We start from the raw sequence: 18,093 nt of genomic DNA, 5'->3' as shown, positions 1-18,093 counted from the left end.
TCTCAGTCCCAGCCAATCAGTAACATCCTCACCGTATCTCAGTCCCAGCCAATCAGTTTATCATCCTCACCGTATCTCAGTCCCAGCCAATCAGTAACTTCCTCACCGTATCTCAGTCCCAGCCAATCAGTAACATCCGCACCGTATCTCCGTCCCAGCCAATCAGTTTATCATCCTCACCGTATCTCCGTCCCAGCCAATCGGTAACATCCTCACCGTATCTCAGTCCCAGCCAATCGTTAACATCCTCACCGTATGTCAGTCCCATCCAATCGGTAACATCCTCACCGTATCTCAGTCCCAGCCAATCGGTAACATCCTCACCGTATCTCAGTCCCAGCCAATCGGTAACATCCTCACCGTATCTCAGTCCCAGCCAATCAGTAACGTCACACAAAAGGGCCTGTGATGTTATTGTCACCGGTGATCCAGAGGCTGCTGCTAAGTTCTGTGGACTGAGGTTGAAATCCTGCGATTGCTGCATCAGGCAGTAAAACCCAATATATAACTATGCTACTGAAAGCGAGACATATTTATGGGAACTGAGTTATAACCCAGCTGGTTTCCTCATGTCCTTCAGGGATGGAAATCTGCCATTCTTACCCAGGCTGGCCTACATTCCTGAAGAAGGGCTTATGCCCGAAACGTCGATTCTCCTGTTCCCTGGATGCTGCCTGACCTGCTGCGCTTTTCCAGCAACACATTTCCAGCTACATGTGACTCCAGACTCACAGCAATGTGGTCACCTCTTAAGCGCCCTCTAAAATGGCCCTAATAAGCCAGTTAGGTTCCAGGGTAATAAGGATGAGCAACTATCATTTCCCTTGAACAAATATATTTCAAAAAAGGAAGTCTCTCAGAGGCCACACTGAGATTAGAGCTGAGCGTCTTTAGTCGCAAATGAGGTCCCAGAGGACTGGAGAATAGCCGATGTTGTTCCTTGGATTAAGAAGGGTAACAGGGATAATCCAGGGAATTATAGGCTGGTGAGCTTTACATCAGTAACAGGGAAATTATTGGAGCAGATTCTTAGGGACAGGATTCAGTCACATTTGGAAAAGAATGAGCTTTTTTGTTTGTAATGTATATAAGTGATTTGGATGAAAATGTAAGTATTCTGGTTAGCAGATTTGCAGATGACATGAAATTTGATGCGGTTGTAGATAGTGAGGGAGGATACAGTGGGATATACATCAATCGGAAAGCTGGGCAGAGCAATGGCAGATGGAGTTTAATCCAGGCAAGTGTATCTGGGGAGGTTAAATGCAAGAGGACAGTATACAGTAAATGGCAGGACCCTTTGGAGCATTGATATACAGAGGGATCTTGGGGTGCACATCCATAGCTCCCTGAAAGTGGCCACACAAGTGGAAAAGGTGATAAAGAAGGCAGATGGTAAGCTCATCTTCATTGGTCAGGGCATGGAGTTGGCAAGCCATGCAGCAGCTATATAAGACCTTAGCTGGACCACATTTGGAGTATTGTGTGCAGTTCGGGTTCTAGGATGATGACGTCAGCTTGTACGAGGGGGCATAACTACAAATTGAGGGGTGATAGATTTAAGACTGATGTCAGAGACTGGTTCTTTACACAGAGAGTGGTAAGGGCGTGGAATGCCCTATCTGCCAATGTAGTTAACTCAACTGCATTAGGGAGATTTAAACAATCCTTAGATAAGCACATGGATGATGATGGGATAGTGTAAGGGGAGGAGCTGAGAATAGTTCACAGGTCAGCGCAACATCGAGGGCCGAAGGCCTGTTCTGCGCTGTATTGTTCTGTGTTCTATTACTTACAGGAAGGATGTGGCGGCTTTGCCGAGAGTGTGAAAGATATCGCCTGGATTGGAGTGTGTTAGCTAGAAGGAGAGGTTGGAGTTTTTTTGCTACAGTGTTGGGAGGCTGAGGGGTGACCCAATAGAAGGTTAGAAAACGATGTCCCAGGGTGGAAATGTCAAATATTAGGGGGCACGGGTTTAAGGTGAGAGGCAGAACGTTTAAAGGAAATGTATGAGGAAAATATTTTACACAGAGGGTGGTATGTGCCTGGGCTGCACTGCCTGGGAGGTGGTAAAAGCAGATACAAAAAGAACATTTTGGAGGCATTTATACAGACACATGAACAGGCAGCAAGTAGAGAGGCGTGGGATTAGTTTAGAATGACATCAAGGTCAGCACAGACATGGAGGGCCGAACTAGTCTATGTTGAGGGTAGGAGGCAGCCAACTCCTTTTCAGTGTTGGGAAAATCCTTTTCCAGGAATAGTTTTGGCAGCGTTGCTTCCTGCACTCTGGTTTTGGGTTTCACGATATATGGGCAGCCAATTATTAAGTAGGAATTCATCACTCTGTTAGAGTGCGGGGTCTCGTCCACCCAGCTGGAGACCACTCAGGAGCTGGGAATATCCTTCCGGAGTCCTCCCCATTCCCCACAATCGGGTCTGACACTATTTCCTGGTTATCTGGTGCTGCTCAATGGGTAACTGTTTCTAGTGTTTACCCACTCAGAGACAGCAGGATGCCAGCCTATCAGCACTCTGCTCCCTATCCCACCTCCCAGGATGAGGAAGATCCCACTCAGACGGAGCCCAGTGACCTTTCTCCTGGATCACATTCTGAAAGAGGCTGTTTATTTGCGAATGTTGGAGCAGTGTGGGAGCTGCTGGTTTAACGCTGGCTTTGTCTGTTTCAGATGGTGAAACACCCTGTCAATGTACACTGGCTGCTGCACAACACAAGGATTACACTGCCCCCTCCATCCACAAGTCCAGTCAGCATCTATCCCACTGTAAGTACCCGCACACTCTCACTGCCTGCCTTTAACCATTTATCCGTCGTGCTGCAGTATTCCTGTTAACTGTTAAACAGGACAGTAGATCAATGGGTTAGACGTTGGGGTTGTGGGTCAATTGCCACCACTAGGGAATCAGGAACCTCAAAGAATGGGTAATTTCATTGGGACCTCTTCACTCTGCTCAGTCTTAAATTGTGTCTGACTATTTCACGTGATTGTCGCTATCATCCTGAGCTATGTTAGTACATCGCAACCCCCTCACTCCGCAGTGTTCCCATTTTCCAGTTTGTATTTTCGACAAACCATGAAATGATGCCTTGGATTCCTCAGTCCAGACCAGGAGTAAACAGGAACCCACTGTCAGGGCCACTGTTAATCTGACCCTCTCTGTCTTGCTGTCCCTTTTACCAACAAATTTAATGTGTGGCCCGTGAATGAATGCTTTTTAAAGTTCCTAATCACATCAGCTGGAGCGGCAGATCTACATTTTCTGTGACTTTGTCCAGGCTTCCAATTGGGTCATTCTCTGTGGCTATCTCTTCTTCGTGTTGTTCAGTATTTGGGCTCTTGTTCCCTGAGGAGAAAGTTGATTTGGCCAAAAGTGGACAATGTTGGAGATCTCAATGAGTAGGTGCAGCCTGTGGTGTGGTTAGAATGAGTAAAGACTTGGTGTGAAGTTTTCAGTGGAGGGTGGAGAGCTACCCTTATCACTGACAGAGTTTGTTGTGAAAACATCACTGAGAACCTGAATCCTAATCCTTGGTTCACGAGGTACCACTGTCACCCGCAGTTTGTGAGATCCTGCTGTGCACAATTTGGCTTCTGTGTTTCCCTTAACAGTAATCACACGTCACTGGAACATTCTGAAGGCCATAAAAGATGGTATTTAAATGCAAGTTCTTTCCTACTATCTTTCTAATGACAATGAGACTAACATGCCCTGTGCAGTCTGAACCTTCAGGGACTCTGTCCCAGTACCGTTACCGGCTGTGGGAGGTAACCACTCACAGGGACCGACAAGAGCGACAAATTCCCAGGAACCATAGGGAAGGCCTCGAGTAATCTGTGCCCAGGTCCAGCCTGACTGCTGCAGGCCTTGGATCATCACAGCAAGTTCCATGGGCGGCTGACACGCTGTTTTCTGATAAGTTTCAATCCAATCCTCACATCTTCTTCTGTCCATGCAGATGACATGCCCATTTCGAAAACCATGGCAGGACACCCCCAGCAGGTCACTGAGGCCATGGGAAATGAGCAGGATTGGATCAGAGCAAGAGTGGGGCAGCCTGCAGCGAGTCACGGAGGAGAAGCCAAAAGTGACATTTCCCTCCACCCAGAGACATCCTCACGCAAGAGGAAGAGGCCAGTGACGGAGGACAGTCAGACAGCGCAGCTGGTCGAATGTGGATCCCACCATGTGAATTCCCAAGGCACCCTGGCACAGGAAGTGGGAGGGTCCGGGATTGGGAAGCAGTCAGGGATTCAGGAAGGGTCAACGGTCAGATCAAGGTCAGGGGTCAGTGCTGGGACAGGGTCAGGAGAGGAGCCAGGACGCTGGCCCACAACAGCGGATCCCGAAGATGTTCGGAGAGACATCCAGAGCGGCTTTGGCCAAATCCACACTGACCTCATCGTGTTACAGCACTTCATACAGAGTGGCTGTGAGCATCTGATTGAGCAAGCCTCCAGCCTCATCAATCTGCTGATGACACTCCTGCAGCAGTTCACTCCTTGCACTCTCCACAATACCAGCAGCACCAGCAGCTCCAGCAGCTTGAGGGCACAGAGCTGAGACCCACTGGAACCAGTCACATCAGGCTCATTGATGGAAGACACTGAGGATGTGAGATCTCCACTCACTCACCTCCCGCCATAGGAGCCTCACTATCGCCTCAATAAAAGAAATATACCACAGAGTTTTCTCCTAGAAACACGCTGTTAAATAAATTCCTTTCTTCCATATCCATCTGCTCAGATTCTTACAATCAATTCTTCTCTTTGTGTAGCATACACTGTCTCACTCTGTCATTGAGGAGAAAGTGAGGTCTGCAGATGCTGGAGATCAGAGCTGAAAATGTGTTGCTGGAAAAGCACAGCAGGTCAGGCAGCATCCAAGGAACAGGAGAATCGATGTAGAAGGGCTTATGCCCGAAATGTCGATTCTCCTGCTCCTTGGATGCTGCCTGACCTGCTGCGCTGTTCCAGCAACACATTTTCAGCTCACTCTGTCATTGTCTCACTCCCTCTCATACACTATCTCGCTCCCTCTCATACACTGTCTCACTCTGTCATTGTCTCACTCCCTCTCATACACTATCTCGCTCCCTCTCATACACTGTCTCACTCTGTCATTGTCTCGCTCCCTCTCATACACTGTCTCACTCTGTCATTGTCTCACTCCCTCTCATACACTGTCTCACTCTCTCTCATACACTGTCTCACTCCCTCTCATACACTGTCTCACTCTCTCATACACTGTCTCACTCTGTCATTGTCTCACTCTCTCTCATACACTGTCTCACTCTGTCATTGTCTCACTCTCTCATACACTGTCTCACTCTCTCTCATACACTGTCTCACTCTGTCATTGTCTCACTCCCTCTCGCTGTCTCACTCTCTCTCATACACTATCTCACTCTCTCTCACACACTGTCTCACTCCTTCTCATACACTGTCTCACTCTCTCTTATACACTGTCTCACTCTGTCATTGTCTCACTCCCTCTCGCTGTCTCACTCTCTCTCATACACTGTCTCACTCTCTCTCATACACTGTCTCACTCTGTCATTGTCTCACTTCTCTCTCACTGTCTCACTCCCTCTCGCTGTCTCACTCTCTCTCATACACTGTCTTACTCTGTCATTGTCTCACTTCTCTCTCACTGTCTCACTCCCTCTTGCTGTCTCACTCTCTCTCATACACTGTCTCACTCTGTCATTGTCTCACTTCTCTCTCACTGTCTCACTACCTCTCGCTGTCTCACTCTCTCTCATACACTATCTCACTCTGTCACTGTCTCACTCCCTCTTGCTGTCTCACTCTCTCAAACACTGTCTCACTCTGTCATTGTCTCACTTCTCTCTCACTGTCTCACTCCCTCTCGCTGTCTCACTGTCCCACTCCATCATGCACACAGTCTCTCTCACTGTCTCACCCTCTGTCTCACTGTCTCAAACTCTCTCTCACTGTCTCACTCTCTCTCATACACTGTCTCACTCTCTCATGCCGTCACTCTCTCTCTCACTGTCCCTCACTCACACAAAACACCATGAGGCCGTACGATATAGAAGCTGAATTAGGCTATTCAGCCCATCTGGTCTACTGTATTATTCGATCATGGCTGATATGTTCCTCAACCCCATCCTCCTGCCTTCTCCCTGTAGCCCTTGATCCCCTTACTAATCAAGAACCTATCAATCTCTGTCTTAAATATTAGATTAGATTACTTACAGAGTGGAAACAGGCCCTTCGGCCCAACAAGTCCACACCGACCCTCCGAAACGCAACCCACCCAGACCCATTCCCCTACATTTACCCCTCACCTAACACTACGGGTAGAGAGAAAGGGCTAATGCCCGAAACGTCGATTCTCCTGTTCCCTAGATGCTGCCTGACCTGCTGCGCTTCTCCAGCAACACGTTTCTAACACTACGGGTAATTTAGCATGGCCAATTCACCTGACCTGCACATCTTTGGACTGTGGGAGGAAACCGGAGCACCCGGAGGAAACCCACACAGACACGGGGAGTATGTGCAAACTCCACACAGAGAGTCGCCTGAGGCTGGAATCGAACCTGGCGACTCTGGCGCTGTGAGGCAGCAGTGCTAACCACTGTGCCACCATGCTGCCCATATGCCTCTCTGAAAAAAAAACCCTCCACAGCTTCCTTCTGTCTTTGATGATGAAGCCAATTTTGTATCCGATTTACTGACTTACCATGGATCCTATGTGAGTTAATCTCATGGACCAGCCCACCATGAGGGCCCTTGTCAAATGCTTTAGTAAAGTCCATGTAAACAACATCTACTCTCGCAACATCCTACTCCCATCAATTATCTTCCTCACTTGCTGAAAAAGAACTCAAAATCAAGTTTGTGTCCCAAGCTCTCCCCAACACAAAGCTGTCCCTAATAAGCCCATTATTTTCCAAATGTGAGTAAATCTTGTCCCTAATAATCTTCTCCAATACCTTCCCAATCACTGATGTAAAGTTTACTGGCCTATTAATTTCTTGGATTATCGCATTTCTAAAACAAAGGAATAACATTGACCATTCTCCAGTCTTGTGGGACCTCACCTATGGCTAAACACAATACAAAGATCTCGATCAAAACCCCAGCGATCTCATCCCTTGCCTCCTTAGTATCCCAGGATAGATCCCATCAGGCCCTAGGGACTTTTCCACTTTAATTATTTTAAAGCCATCCTCTTAGTAGCAACATGCCCCAAGGCATCGACATGCCCCTCCGTGATCTTACCATCAGCACTGTCCTTCTCCTGGGTCAATCCCAATGTGAGGTACTCATTAAAGACCACCCACTTCCTCCAGCACCAAGCATGAAGTCCCTCCTTTGTCCTTGACTGGACCCATCATTTCCCTGGCTACTCTCTTTCTTCTAATATATGTCTAAAATGCCTTGGGATTCTCCTTAATCCTACTTGCCAAGGACATTTCATGGCTGCTTTTAGTCCTCCTTAATTTCCCTGCTTCCTTGCTGCTCCTCAAGAGCCTTTGCTGATTTCAGTTTCCCAGATCTTACATATGTTTCCTTTTTTTAACTAAACTTTCAATGTTCCATGTTATCCAGGATTCCTGAATCTTGCCATCCTTTCCTTTCATCCTCATAGGAGCGCGCAGATCCTGAACTCTGAACATCTGGCCTTTAAAACACTCCCACATGTCCAATGTGGGTTTACCTGAAATAACTGCCCCAAATCTGATTTCTCTGGCTCCTGCCTCTAACAGTATTGCAATTAGAAGCAAATTACTGCAGATCCTGGAATATGTACTGAAAACCTCCCCCCAATTTACTACCTTCAATTTAGATTTATCTTTATCTATAATTGTTGTGGTTCTGTTCGCCGAGCTGGAAGTTTTTGTTGCAAACGTTTCGTCCCCTGGCTAGGGCGACATCATCAGTGCTTGGGAGCCTCCTGCGAAGCGCTTCTTTGATGTTTCCTCCGGTGTTTATAGTGGTCTGTCCCTGCTGCTTCCGGTTGTCAGTTTCAGCTGTCCGCTGTAGTGGTTGGTATATTGGGTCCAGGTCGATGTGTTTGTTGATGGAGTTGATGGACCCAATATACCAACCACTACAGCGGACAGCTGAAACTGACAACCGGAAGCGGCAGGGACAGACCACTATAAACACCGGAGGAAACACCACAGAAGCGCTTCGCAGGAGGCTCCCAAGCACTGAGGATGTTGCCTAGCCAGGGGACGAAACGTTTGCAACAAAAACTTCCAGCTCGGCGAACAGAACCACAACAACGAGCACCCGAGCTACAAATCTTCGCACAAACTTTATCTATAATTATTTTAAAACTCACAGAATTATGATTATTGACCCAAAATGGTCTCCCCTTGATCACCTGACCTGGCTCAGTACCCAGTACAAGGTCGAGCACAGCCCCTTCCCTAATTGGACTATCTACATAGAGTCATAGAGATGTACAGCATGGAAACAGACCCTTCGGTCCAACCCGTCCATGCCGACCAGATATCCCAACCCAATCTAGTCCCACCTGCCAGCACCCGGCCCATATCCCTCCAAACCCTTCCTATTCATATACCCATCCAAATGCCTCTTAAATGTTGCAATTGTACCAGCCTCCACCATATCCTCTGGCAGCTCCTTCCATACAGGTACCGGGGAGGTTTCATGTTTCAAGACATCCTCCTGGAAGCACCTTACAAAGTCTGCCCCATCTAAGGCCTTGGTTCTGAGAGAGTCCATGAGACATGGATGCAGAATTTGGCCGATTAATTTTGCTCCCCATTCGATCACAGGTGATATGTTTGTCAACCCATTGTTTTGCTTTCTTCCTGTAACCCTTCATCTCTTTACTAATCAATGTTTCTCTCTCTGTCTTAAACACACTCAATGACATGGTCTCCACAGCCCTCTGCAGCAATGAGTCCCTCAGATTCTGCACCCTCCATCTCAGTCCTGTATCCTTGGGATCTTTTGTCTGTCCTGCTGGTGGAAACATTTTCTCCATGTTCATTCTCAGTCACCTCTCAGTATTCTTTACGTTTCAATCAGATTGCCCCCACCCCATCCTTCTATACTACATCAAGTACAAGACCCAGAGTCCTCAACTGCTCCTCCTATATCCCATACTATCCCATTCTCTCACACTCCCATTCTTCCACACTGACCCTCTTACACTCACATTGAAATATCCACACATTCACTCCCCAGCTCACTACACCTCAGACCTTGTACCTGCCTCCCTTACACAGTCAAACACTGAAACACCAACACAGATACTCACATTCTGACATTTACATTCACACAGATCCACATGCAACATCTTCACACACTTACCCGATAAATAATCCACACTCACATTTTTTACTCATTCCACGAATTTTGTAATGGCCCTGTAACTGTTAATTGCCTCAAGTGTGCTCAGACAGATCTCCCTCTCAGATACTCTCCCATTCTCACTCTCTCTCCGTTATGCCCTCAGCCTCTCTGTCTCACACACTCTCGCGTACTCCCTTTGATGTCTGTCTTCTACATTACAACATGTGACAGTCCTTCAAAGTATTGGCCATACATTTAACTTAAAAGTATTTTGTACAACTGCGGTCATGAAAGTGCTTTATGTCAATGGAGATTAATCTTTGCTGATGCCTAAACTTTGTGTGTTTCTCAGGGAAGTTCAAACCACAAACAGGAGGGAATTGGTGTTTGATTTAGAACAGTACAGCACAGGACAGGCCCTTTGGCCCACGATGTTGTGCTGAGATTTAATCCTAATGTAAAATATAATAACTTAACCTATGCACCCCTCAACTCACTGCTATCCATGTGCATGTCCAGCAGTCACTTAAATATCCTCATTTATTTATTTAGGAGCCATAATAATCATTACTTGATGGTATTAATATCACACTTGTTAGAAAGACATTTCTCCTGGAGTTATCAGCTTCTGTGGATTACTGAGGACAACGCTAGAGTAAAGCAAGGGTTAACAGCAGGGTAGTAAATATGGAAATAATCCTCCAGCAGCCACTGTGGTTACACTGAGTAACACTGGGACATACATTAGCTCTAATATTAAGGTGTAACGGTCAAGAGAAATGAGTCAAAAGACAAAAGGTTTCCCATTGCTGGCATTTCCTGTTGTGTAAAACAAATTAGTCCATTGTCCCATTTCTCTGTCTCTGTCACATTTGTCTGGATGATGCCAGCTCCTACAAGGGGGGCTTCTGAAATGTCCACTTTCATTCTCAACCCAGGACTCCCCACCACAGGGCCTGTGGCTGTGTCTGACCCATCTCCCACACTTTGGCCTTCACCCCCTCTCTCCCCTCCCACTGGGCCACACCTCCCATCCCCTGCAGCATCCACATCCAGAGGATCATCAGTTACCATATCCACCACCTCCCACCGGGATACACCAGGAAATCCATATCCACCACCTCCCACCGGGATACACCAGGAAATCCATATCCACCACCTCCCACCGGGATACACCAGGAAATCCATATCCACCACCTCCCACTGGGATACACCAGGAAATCCATATCCACCACCTCCAGTGAGATGCCTCCACCAGACACATATCCCCCTCCCCTCCATTGTCTGCCTTCCACAGGGACCGTTCCTTCCGGGATACCCTGGTCCATTCCCAACACCCCCCACATCCCCAGGCACCTTCCCCTGCACCCCCCGAAGGTGTCCCACCTGCCCATGTCCCTCTCCCTCCTCAGGATCCAAGGGCCCAAACACACCTTCCAGGTGAAGCAGCACTTTCCCTGCCCTTCCCACAATCTAGTCGACTGCTCTCGCTGCTCACAATGTGGTCTCCCCTACACTGGGGGGAGCAAAGTGTAGACTGGGTGACCGCTTCACAGAACATCCAAGTTCTGCCCACAAAACAGACCCTGAGCTTCCAGTTCCCTGTCACTGTAACCCCCCCACCCTGTTCCCTGGCCAACATCTCTGTCTCAGGCTGGCTGCAGTGCTCCAGTGAAGCTCAGCACAAGCTGGAAGAACAGCACCTCACCTTCCACTCGGGGACCCTGCAGCCCTCCGCACTCAATATCGAGTTCAGTAACTTTAGGGCCTGATCTCCCCCATGTCCCAGCCCCCTACCTCACACACCTGGCCTTGTTATCACATAGTCTGCCATTACACACAACCCATTGTTAACCACTAACAGTCTCCATTAACAGTGATTCACCCTCCCAGCCTGATCATTATTCACTCCTTTGTCTGTCCAACTGCTCTTCACTCCCTTTGGGCTCTATCCCCACCTATCGTTTACACCTCCCCCCCTCCCCCCACCCTATCTTCTACATGTAAACCAACATTTTCACTGTGTCTTACACCTGCACACTCACAACATGGGTGCTGGGGAGAAACATAAGCACGACCACTGCTCGGTGGCAGTACAGGGGGAGATTAAAAAAGACAATAAGTAGGAGGATCAGCGATTCTCTTCACTCCGAGAGCTGGCTCCGAGGGAGCTGGGGAAAAATGTAACAAAACGAAAGGAAAAATAAACTGACATTTTCCCAGCTATCTCCTGTTCTGCAGAAAGGTCAATGAGCCTGAAACATTAGCCCCAAATACTCTCCACGGATGGAGCCAGACCTGCTGAGCTTTTCCAGCAATTTCTGTGACTAAATGACTACTGACTTTGATCACATTTTATCTCACCATAACATATTATACTGCAACAGAATTAGTTCGATGGCAGCTTCCATTTGGGACAAAAGAGGGATAGATTAAAATGTGCCACCAAATAGAGTAAGATGTTGGAGCAGGAGGGGGTTAAAGAGATAGGGAGGGGTGTAGGGGCTGCAGGGGGTTACAGAGATAGAGAGGGGGTGTAGGGGCTGTAGGGGGTTACAGAGATAGAGAGAGGGTGTAGGGGCTGGAGGGGGTTACAGAGATAGGGAGGGGGTGTAGGGGCTGGAGGGAGTTACAGAGATAGAGAGAGGGTGTAGGGGCTGGAGGGGGTTACAGAGATAGGGAGGGGGTGTAGGGGCTGGAGGGAGTTACAGAGATAGAGAGAGGGTGTAGGGGCTGGAGGGGGTTACAGAGATAGGGAGGGGGTGTAGGGGCTGTAGGGGGTTACAGAGATAGGGAGGGGGTGTAGGGGCTGGAGGGGGTTACAGAGATAGAGAGGAGGTGTAGGGGCTGTAGGGGGTTACAGAGATAGGGAGGGAGTGTAGGGGCTGGAGGGGGTTACAGAGATAGGGAGGGGGTGTAGGGGCTGTAGGGGATTACAGAGATAGGGAGAGGGTGTAGGGGCTGGAGGGGGTTACAGAGATAGGGAGGGGGTGTATGGGCTGTAGGGGGTTACAGAGATAGAGAGGGGGTGTAGGGGCTGTAGGGGGTTACAGAGATAGAGAGGGGGTGTAGGGGCTGGAGGGGGTTACATAGATAGAGATAGGGAGGGGGTGTAGGGGCTGTAGGGGGTTACAGAGATAGGGAGGGGGTGTAGGGGCTGTAGGGGGTTACAGAGATAGGGAGGGGGTGTAGGGGCTGTAGGGGGTTACAGAGATAGAGAGGGGGTGTAGGGGCTGGAGGGGGTTACAGAGATAGGGAGGGGGTGTAGGAGGTTACAGAGGTAGGGATGGGGTGTAGGGGGTTACAGTGATAGGGAGGGGGCGTAGGGGGTTACAGAGATAGGGATGGGGTGTAGGAGGATACAGTGATAGGGAGGGGGTGTAAGGGGTTACAGTGATAGGGAGGGGGTGTAGGGGGTTACAGAGTTAGGGAGGGAGTGTGGGGGTAACAGTGATAGGGAGTGGGTGTAGGGGGTTACAGTGATGGGGAGGGGGTGTAGGGGGTTACAGTGATAGGGAGGGGATGTAGGGGGTTACAGTGATAGGGAGTGGGTGTAGGGGGTTACAGTGATACGGAAGGGGTGTAGGGGGTTACAGTAATAGGGAGGGGGTGAAGTGGGTTACAGTGATAGGAAGGGGGTTACAGAGATAGGGGTGGGGTGTAGGGGCTGTAGGGGGTTACAGAGATAGGGAGGGGCTGGAGGGGGTTACAGAGATAGAGAGGGGGTGTAGGGGCTGGAGGGGGTTACAGAGATAGGGAGGGGGGGTAGGAGGTTACAGAGGTAGGGATGGGGTGTAGGGGGTTACAGTGATAGGGAGGGGGCGTAGGGGGTTACAGAGATAGGGATGGGGTGTAGGAGGTTACAGTGATAGGGAGGGGGTGTAGGGGGTTACAGTGATAGGGAGGGGTTGTAGGGGGTTACAGAGTTAGGGAGGGAGTGTGGGGGTAACAGTGATAGGGAGTGGATGTAGTGGGTTACAGTGATACAGAAGGGGTGTAGGGAGTTACAGTGATAGGGAGGGGGTGAAGGGGGCTACAGTGATAGGGAGGGGGTTACAGAGATAGGGGTGGGGTGTAGGGGCTGTAGGGGGTTACAGAGACAGGGAGGGGCTGGAGGGAGTTACAGAGTTAGGGAGGGAGTGTAGGGGGTTACAGTGATGGGGAGGGATTGTAGGGGGTTACAGTGATAGGGATGGGTTGTAGGGGGTTACAGTGATAGGGAGGGGGTGTAAGGGGATACAGTGATGGGGAGGGTGTGTAGGGGGTTACAGTGATCGGGAGGGGGTGTAGGGGCTTACAGTTAGGGAGGGGGTGTACGGGGTTACAGTGATGGGGAGGGGCTGTAGGGGGTTACAGTGATGGGGGAGTTACAGTGATAGGGAAGGGGTGCAGGGGGTTACAGTGATGGGGAGGGGTTTAGGGGGTTATAGTAATAGGGAGTGGATGTAGGGGGTTACAGTGATAGGGAGAGAGTGTGGGGGTAACAGTGATAGGGAGTGGGTGTAGGGGGTTACAGTGATGGGGAGGGGGTGTAGGGGGTTACAGTGATAGGGAGGGGATGTAGGGGGTTACAGTGATAGGGAGTGGGTGTAGGGGGTTACAGTGATACGGAAGGGGTGTAGGGGGTTACAGTAATAGGGAGGGGGTGAAGTGGGTTACAGTGATAGGAAGGGGGTTACAGAGATAGGGGTGGGGTGTAGGGGCTGTAGGGGGTTACAGAGATAGGGAGGGGCTGGAGGGAGTTACAGAGTTAGGGAGGGAGTGTAGGGGGTTACAGTGATGGGGAGGGGTTGTAGGGGGTTACAGTGATAGGGATGGGTTGTAGGGGGTTACAGTGATAGGGAGGGGGTGTAGGGGGTTACAGTGATGGGGAGGGGGTGTAGGGGGTTACAGTGATAGGGAGGGGATGTAGGGGGTTACAGTGATAGGGAGGGAGTGTGGGGGTAACAGTGATAGGGAGTGGGTGTAGGGGGTTACAGTGATGGGGAGGGGGTGTAGGGGGTTACAGTGATAGGGAGGGGATGTAGGGGGTTACAGTGATAGGGAGGGGGTGTAGGGGGTTACAGTGATACGGAAGGGGTGTAGGCAGTTACAGTGATAGGGAGGGGGTTACAGAGATAGGGGTGGGGTGTAGGTGCTGTAGGGGATTACAGAGATAGGGAGGGAGTGTAGGGGGTTACAGTGATGGGGAGGCGTTGTAGGGGGTTACAGTGATAGGGAGGGGGTGTAAGGGGTTACAGAGTTAGGGAGGGGGTGTAGGGGGTTACAGTGATGGGGAGGGGGTGTAGGGGGTTACAGTGATGGGGAGGGGGTGTAGGGGGTTACAGTGTTAGGGAGGGGGTGTAGGGGGTTACAGTGATGGGGAGGGGGTGTAGGGGGTTACAGTGATCGGGAAGGGGTATAGGGGGTTACAGAGTTAGGGAGGGGGTGTACGGGGTTACAGTGATGGGGAGGGGCTGTAGTGGGTTACAGTGATGGGGGAGTTACAGTGATAGGGAAGGGGTGCAGGGGGTTACAGTGATACGGAGAGAGTGTAGGGGGTTACAGAGTTAGATGAGGGGGTGTAGGGGGTTACAGTGATGGGGAGGGGGTGTAAGGAGTTACAGTGATAGGGAGGGTGGGCTAGGGGGTTACAGTGATAGGGAGGGGTTGTAGGGGTTACAGTGATGGGGAGGGGGTGTAGGGGGTTACAGTGATAGGGAGAGGTGTAGGGGTTTACAGTGATGGGGAGGGGGTGTAGGGGGTTATAGATATAGGGTGGGGGTGGAGGGGTTAACATTGATGGGGGGAGGGGGTTACAGTGACAGGGAGAGGTGTAGGGGATTACAGTGATGGGGTGGGGGTGTAGGGGGTTATAGAGATAGGGAGGGGGTGTAGTGGGTTACAGTGATAGGGAGGGGGTGTAGGGGGTTACAGTGATAGGGAGGGTGTGTAGGGGGTTACAGTGATTGGGGAGTTACAGTGATAGGGAGGCGGTGTAGGGGGTTACAGTGATAGGGAGGGGCTGGAGGGGGTTACAGTGATAGGGAGGGGGTGTAGGGGGTTATAGAGATAGGTAGGGGGTGTAGGGGTTAACATTGATGGGGGGAGAGGTTACAGTGATAGGGAGGGGGTGTAGGGGGTTACAGTGATGGGGAGGGGGTGTAGGGGTTTACAGAGATAGGGAGGGGGTGTAGGGGGTTACAGTGATAGGGAGCGGGTGTAGGGTGTTACAGTGATAGGGAGGGGGTGTAGGGGGTTACAGTGATAGGGAGGGGCTGGAGGGGGTTACAGAGATAGGGAGGGGGTGTAGGGGCTGGAGGGAGTTACAGAGATAGAGAGAGGGTGTAGGGGCTGGAGGGGGTTACAGAGATAGGGAGGGGGTGTAGGGGCTGGAGGGAGTTACAGAGATAGAGAGAGGGTGTAGGGGCTGGAGGGGGTTACAGAGATAGGGAGGGGGTGTAGGGACTGTAGGGGGTTAAAGAGATAGGGAGGGGGTGTAGGGGCTGTAGGGGGTTACAGAGATAGGGAGGGGGTGTAGGGGCTGGAGGGGGTTACAGAGATAGAGAGGCGGTGTAGGGGCTGTAGGGGGTTACAGAGATAGGGAGGGAGTGTAGGGGCTGGAGGGGGTTACAGAGATAGGGAGGGGGTGTAGGGGCTGTAGGGGATTACAGAGATAGGGAGAGGGTGTAGGGGCTGGAGGGGGTTACAGAGATAGGGAGGGGGTGTATGGGCTGTAGGGGGTTACAGAGATAGAGAGGGGGTGTAGGGGCTGTAGGGGGTTACAGAGATAGAGAGGGGGTGTAGGGGCTGGAGGGGGTTACATAGATAGAGATAGGGAGGGGGTGTAGGGGCTGTAGGGGGTTACAGAGATAGGGAGGGGGTGTAGGGGCTGTAGGGGGTTACAGAGATAGGGAGGGGGTGTAGGGGCTGTAGGGGGTTACAGAGATAGAGAGGGGGTGTAGGGGCTGGAGGGGGTTACAGAGATAGGGAGGGGGTGTAGGAGGTTACAGAGGTAGGGATGGGGTGTAGGGGGTTACAGTGATAGGGAGGGGGCGTAGGGGGTTACAGAGATAGGGATGGGGTGTAGGAGGATACAGTGATAGGGAGGGGGTGTAAGGGGTTACAGTGATAGGGAGGGGGTGTAGGGGGTTACAGAGTTAGGGAGGGAGTGTGGGGGTAACAGTGATAGGGAGTGGGTGTAGGGGGTTACAGTGATGGGGAGGGGGTGTAGGGGGTTACAGTGATAGGGAGGGGATGTAGGGGGTTACAGTGATAGGGAGTGGGTGTAGGGGGTTACAGTGATACGGAAGGGGTGTAGGGGGTTACAGTAATAGGGAGGGGGTGAAGTGGGTTACAGTGATAGGAAGGGGGTTACAGAGATAGGGGTGGGGTGTAGGGGCTGTAGGGGGTTACAGAGATAGGGAGGGGCTGGAGGGGGTTACAGAGATAGAGAGGGGGTGTAGGGGCTGGAGGGGGTTACAGAGATAGGGAGGGGGGGTAGGAGGTTACAGAGGTAGGGATGGGGTGTAGGGGGTTACAGTGATAGGGAGGGGGCGTAGGGGGTTACAGAGATAGGGATGGGGTGTAGGAGGTTACAGTGATAGGGAGGGGGTGTAGGGGGTTACAGTGATAGGGAGGGGTTGTAGGGGGTTACAGAGTTAGGGAGGGAGTGTGGGGGTAACAGTGATAGGGAGTGGATGTAGTGGGTTACAGTGATACAGAAGGGGTGTAGGGAGTTACAGTGATAGGGAGGGGGTGAAGGGGGCTACAGTGATAGGGAGGGGGTTACAGAGATAGGGGTGGGGTGTAGGGGCTGTAGGGGGTTACAGAGACAGGGAGGGGCTGGAGGGAGTTACAGAGTTAGGGAGGGAGTGTAGGGGGTTACAGTGATGGGGAGGGATTGTAGGGGGTTACAGTGATAGGGATGGGTTGTAGGGGGTTACAGTGATAGGGAGGGGGTGTAAGGGGATACAGTGATGGGGAGGGTGTGTAGGGGGTTACAGTGATCGGGAGGGGGTGTAGGGGCTTACAGTTAGGGAGGGGGTGTACGGGGTTACAGTGATGGGGAGGGGCTGTAGGGGGTTACAGTAATGGGGGAGTTACAGTGATAGGGAAGGGGTGCAGGGGGTTACAGTGATGGGGAGGGGTTTAGGGGGTTATAGTAATAGGGAGTGGATGTAGGGGGTTACAGTGATAGGGAGAGAGTGTGGGGGTAACAGTGATAGGGAGTGGGTGTAGGGGGTTACAGTGATGGGGAGGGGGTGTAGGGGGTTACAGTGATAGGGAGGGGATGTAGGGGGTTACAGTGATAGGGAGTGGGTGTAGGGGGTTACAGTGATACGGAAGGGGTGTAGGGGGTTACAGTAATAGGGAGGGGGTGAAGTGGGTTACAGTGATAGGAAGGGGGTTACAGAGATAGGGGTGGGGTGTAGGGGCTGTAGGGGGTTACAGAGATAGGGAGGGGCTGGAGGGAGTTACAGAGTTAGGGAGGGAGTGTAGGGGGTTACAGTGATGGGGAGGGGTTGTAGGGGGTTACAGTGATAGGGATGGGTTGTAGGGGGTTACAGTGATAGGGAGGGGGTGTAGGGGGTTACAGTGATGGGGAGGGGGTGTAGGGGGTTACAGTGATAGGGAGGGGATGTAGGGGGTTACAGTGATAGGGAGGGAGTGTGGGGGTAACAGTGATAGGGAGTGGGTGTAGGGGGTTACAGTGATGGGGAGGGGGTGTAGGGGGTTACAGTGATAGGGAGGGGATGTAGGGGGTTACAGTGATAGGGAGGGGGTGTAG

General features: G+C 51.0%; 1 long non-coding RNA gene across 1 annotated transcript in view; it reads left to right on the top strand.

Annotated features, from left to right (window-relative positions):
- The window catches only part of LOC122553149 (uncharacterized), a 40,656-nt gene that overhangs the window by 9,812 nt on the left and 12,751 nt on the right, over positions 1-18,093 (top strand). Inside the window, exon 4 of the long non-coding RNA XR_015758268.1 lies at positions 2,691-2,786. This is a non-coding gene — a long non-coding RNA (uncharacterized LOC122553149). The remainder of the gene's footprint in view (positions 1-2,690; positions 2,787-18,093) is intronic.

The sequence above is a fragment of the Chiloscyllium plagiosum genome, unplaced genomic scaffold (genome assembly GCF_037043375.1).
Source record: "Chiloscyllium plagiosum isolate Xiang-an unplaced genomic scaffold, Cpla_swu_hap1 HiC_scaffold_10, whole genome shotgun sequence".
NCBI classification, from domain to species: domain Eukaryota; kingdom Metazoa; phylum Chordata; class Chondrichthyes; order Orectolobiformes; family Hemiscylliidae; genus Chiloscyllium; species Chiloscyllium plagiosum.
This window is presented reverse-complemented; position numbering and strand designations above follow the sequence as displayed.